Source organism: Pinus tabuliformis, chromosome 1_2 (assembly GCF_031772625.1).
Source record: "Pinus tabuliformis cultivar Carrire ecotype Pingquan chromosome 1_2, CPIR1, whole genome shotgun sequence".
Classification (NCBI taxonomy): domain Eukaryota; kingdom Viridiplantae; phylum Streptophyta; class Pinopsida; order Pinales; family Pinaceae; genus Pinus; species Pinus tabuliformis.
The window spans coordinates 989,608,308-989,613,221 of NC_142298.1; the positions used below are offsets into that span (position 1 = coordinate 989,608,308).

The 4,914-nt window shown below is 38.9% G+C and overlaps 1 pseudogene; it reads left to right on the plus strand.

Moving 5' to 3' along the window:
• Positions 1-976: 976 nt before the first annotated feature.
• LOC149209370 (G-type lectin S-receptor-like serine/threonine-protein kinase SD2-5 pseudogene) lies at positions 977-2,784 on the plus strand (annotated as a pseudogene).
• Positions 2,785-4,914: the final 2,130 nt, after the last annotated feature.

Sequence of the window (4,914 nt, forward strand, 5' to 3'; positions counted from 1 at the left end):
AATAACCATGCAACCCAAATTCCAACGAAAACATCAACCAATTCAACTAGGCCAAATTTTACCCCGCTAAACACCTTCTAGATATCAGACCTTTATATGCTATTTGTTTGTTTGTGAAATGATTGCGCTTCCCTCCACGTTCCACGTGTAATAACCACTGCTGAGAACTATATGATTCGCCTTGTCAGCATGTGTGCGTTGTTAAATTTCTCAAATCTTTGACTCTAATTTTTCTTATTTCTATTCGAGGATACCACGGGCTATAAATTTACCGTTTATCCAAAATGAAGAGGAGCATGCCACGTGTTATAATTTACAAACGCATATAAAAATATAACGTGTCCCCCGCACTTATCCAAAATGAAGAGGAGCATGCCACGTGTTATAATTTATAAACGAATATAAAAATATAACGTGTCCCCCGCACTTGCCACTAAAGAAACTATTCCCGACTCTCACCAATATCAAACTCAAAAAAATAATTATGTGACACTTAATTTCACAATATTTCACATTCAATTAAAACAAAACACAGCTTAGAATATGGTTAAGAAAATTATACATATTTCAGACCAATTAATACCAGGCATATGGTATGTTTATGGAAATTATAGACATATTTCGGATCAATTATTAATAATATTTATTTATTTCTATGGAATATTTCACCAGTTATTTATAAAATGAAAAAGCACATTACAGAAGAATTTAAATTTGACTTTACAGATAATGAAAAAGACACATTGCAAAAGTATTTGACTTTGAGTTAGGCATCGTTCACATATACTATCCTTGGGTTTACCCTTTATTTATGGAAAGAGTTCGTCAACTAATTCTAAGTGATGGTGTGTAGGACACTCTAAGAGGAATTTCGAAGTTCTAAAAGATCACGGAAAATGGTAGTGTTGCTTTTGCACCTTTTCTTACTTTGTTGAGTGATGGCGTGTAAAACACTCCAACAGGTATATTGAATTTCTCAAATACCGTCTGTTCATTTGGCGTCCAGAGTGTTGAATACTCCTCATAAAGTATTGCACGTGTGCTTCACTCTGTAATGAGTTCAACCGGTTACAGAATCCCTAAGAAATTTGGAGTAGGAAATGAGAGATAACCATTATAAAATATAAGCATTGAATCCGCTTAATGTAAGCTGACGACCATGAGAAATGGATTCTGGTTTTATATCTCAAATTATATATCTCAAGTTATCAGCTTACTCATACTCTTCTTCAGTCCCCTGGCGTTGGGCCTGCCTTTTCTAGTGAGCATCTTTGTCTTGCAGTTCGCAGCCAAGGAAATTGCGCCATATGCATATATTGTCCACCGAATTCATGGCGGCCTATTTGCGTCCTTTCTGCTGGGTAAATTGGTCTGGAAATTTCGTAGCCTGCGGAAAGAACGATCTGCTCAGAAACGGATTGAAGGTTCCCAAGAATTCGACAGAGAATATCTGCAGAATCTGACAGGCCTTCCTGCAATATTCACTTACGAGACCATAGAGATAGCCACGGGCGGATTCAGTAAAGAGATTGGAAAGGGAGGATTCGGCTCAGTTTATGAAGGAATCATGAAAGATGGCACACCGGTGGCCGTGAAATGTCTGGTGAACCAGTCCAGGCAGGGACTAGCAGAGTTTTGTGCAGAAATCGCCACCATATCATCGATCAATCATTCCAATCTAGTGAGATTGCAAGGTATTTGTGTAGAAGGTGCACATCGCATTCTGGTCTACGAATTCATGGCCAATGGGTCTCTTGATAGGTGGCTGTTCAGCTCAGACAAGTGGCTTGATTGGAAGACTAGATATTCAATTGCTCTTGGCACTGCCCGGGGACTGGCGTACCTGCACGAGGAATCGAGGCTTCGTATTTTGCATGACATCAAACCACAGAACATTCTGCAGGACGAGAATTTCAAGGCGAAAGTCTCCGATTTCGGTATGGCAAGGTGTCAAGACAGAGATCTAGAAAGCCGTGTGGTGACGCAGGTGAGAGGGACGGCAGGATACATGGGGCCGGAGTGGTTTTTTGACCAGGGCATCACATCCAAGAGTGATGTCTTCAGCTACGGGATGACGCTTTTGGAAATCATCAGCGGGCGCAGGATCGTGGATAACTCTCAGGATTCAGGCAATTGGTATTTTCCTTCTATTGCTTTTAACAAAGCGAAGCAAGGAAAAATGGAAGGATTGATCGCGAGTGGACTGGAATTGAAACGGCCGGAGGGTATAGAGGAGGCGTATAGGTTTATAAAAACTGCGTTATGGTGTATTCAAGGTAATTCGGCGCTAAGGCCTTCCATGGAAACAGTTGTACGAATATTAGAGGGAGCCTTGGAAGTAATGGATCCTCCGTCTGACTGCACATTCCCCTTTGGCCCTTCCATAGTTTATGTGAAGCCCACCGGCGATATCACTATATCCATTGCTGAGGAGACGGACACGGACATGGCCTCTGAAGGTTATGTCCAACATGATTCAGGTGAAGAGGCTTCTGATCTTGGGAATGGAATTCCTTAACCTGCCTTGCAACCTCGAGTACATCAACATGGTATGTAAGACCAGAGTATGTAAGAGATGGGGATGCCATATTCCAATGAACATGGTACAAGAATTAGAAAACAAAAATCTATGAACAACGCAAAATATTAGTGAATCTTTCCTTCAAGCAATATGTTTAATTATTTTTAAATAATGGAAAATATGACAAAGGCCATAATAAAATTCGTTCTTTGGGAAATGTGCTTTGATTGAATCCCTTAATACTCTGTTAATCAAGCAAAAGCTATGATCTCTATGCATTTATTCTATGCATTTATTTATCCGGTAGATTTTGATGACTAAATGTCCATTAAAGACTAGGTATAGCAATTTGTTAAAATATCTACAGTTTGAAATCAATGATTCTTCATGCGGAATAAACTCAAAGAATCATTTTATCTTAATGCCCAGGGATACGAGTTACCTCCAGCCATTGGTGATGTTTTGATGGAGGCCACAGTCCACAAGCTTCTTCTTCAGCACTCCAGCTTCAATCCAACCAAAAAGAAAAGGACACAAGAATTCTGAAGGCACTTCCAAGCTCTGCTATCTCAGCTAGATGGTGTAAAACTGAAGGGAGTTGAGAGAGGAGCTTGGGGACCAAACAGATGAACATATAGCTAAGCTTCCATCAAGCTTCTCATAGCTATGTGTTAGATGTCCACAAATCAAGGCAAAGAACTCGAATCAAAGTGATGGACCACTTTAGTAGCTCCTAATTACAAAATTAGTAATTGCAGTTGCCTTTTCTTAACTTAAGGAAACTACTGCAGTTGGTTTCCATAAGTTAAGGAAAGACTGCAACTCCATAATTGTAGGCAGCAATTTGTGCAAAATTAATGGAGCTAACATTCTCCCACTTGGTCCATACTTCCATAAATGTCTCAACTTAAAAACCATTGATAATCTGTATTAAGTAATAGATACATGAATCATGGCGATAAGTCCTCTAATGACGAGTATTATCTTCCATGTATTACTATGCATTTATCCTTATTATAATTTATGTGGCAACAATTTCTTAATGAATAAACCTTATGTTTATTCTTGGTCCTTCTTAAATGAATTTTCTCAAATCAACTTAAAGTGCACATAAATATGAGAAAAAACATCACAATAATTAAGAATTTCATCAACATAACATTGTCCATACAATGAGAAACTACATAATGGAACCAAGTCCCATATTCATTACATGATCCTTGAATTTAAACGGTGGCATGCCCTTAGTCAAAGGATCAGCGATCATTAACTCAGTGCTGACGTGCTCAATGACCACTTTCTTTTCTTTAACACGTTCCCTTATAGCTAAATACTTAATGTCGATGTGTTTATTTCGACTCCCACTTTTATTGTTTTTAGCCATAAAAACAGCAGCTGAATTATCACAATATATTATCAATTGCTTAGAGATAGAATCCATAATTCTAAGCCCAGAAATGAAACTCCTAAGCCATACACCATGTAAAGTAGCCTCAAAACAGGAGACGAACTCGGCTTCCATAGTGGAAGTGGCAATCAAGGTCTGCTTGGCCCTCCTCCATGATACAGCTCCATCGGCCATCATAAAAATGTATCTTGATGTTGATTTGCGTGAATCAACACATCCAGCAAAGTCAGAATCTGAGTAGCCAATTACTTCCAAGCTGTCCGTCCGTCTATACATAAGCATGTAGTCTTTGGTTCCTTGAAGGTACCTCATTACTTTCTTTGCAGCTCTCCAGTGGTCTAAACCTGGATCACTCTGATATCGTCCCAACATTCCCACAACAAATGCAATGTCAGGTCTTGTGCAGACTTGAGCATACATTAGGTTTCCGATAGCAGAAGCATATGGAATGTTCTTCATTTGTTCCCTTTCAAAGTCGTTCTTCGGGCATTGGTTCAAATTGAACCTATCACCCTTCACAATGGGAGCTACACTTGGTGAACAATCCTTCATCCGAAATCTCTCTAAAATTTTATTAATATAGGTTTCCTGTGACAGACCCAAGATGCCTCGAAATCTGTCTCTATGGATCTTAATGCCAATGACATAAGATGCCTCACCCATATCCTTCATATCAAAATTTTTAGAGAGGAATTGTTTCACCTCATGTAGCAAACCCTTATCATTGGTTGCTAGCAAAAGGTCATCCACATATAAAACAAGAAAACAAATTTTACTCCCACTAACCTTCAGGTATATACATTGATCCATAATGTTTTCTACAAAACCAAAAGAAGAAATTACATTATGGAATTTCAAATACCATTGGCGGGATGCTTGTTTTAAACCATATAATGACTTCTTGAGCTTGCAAACCAATTGCTCACCATCACTAGAGGGGAATCCTTCAGGTTGTTTCATGTAAACCTCCTCCTCTAGATCTCCA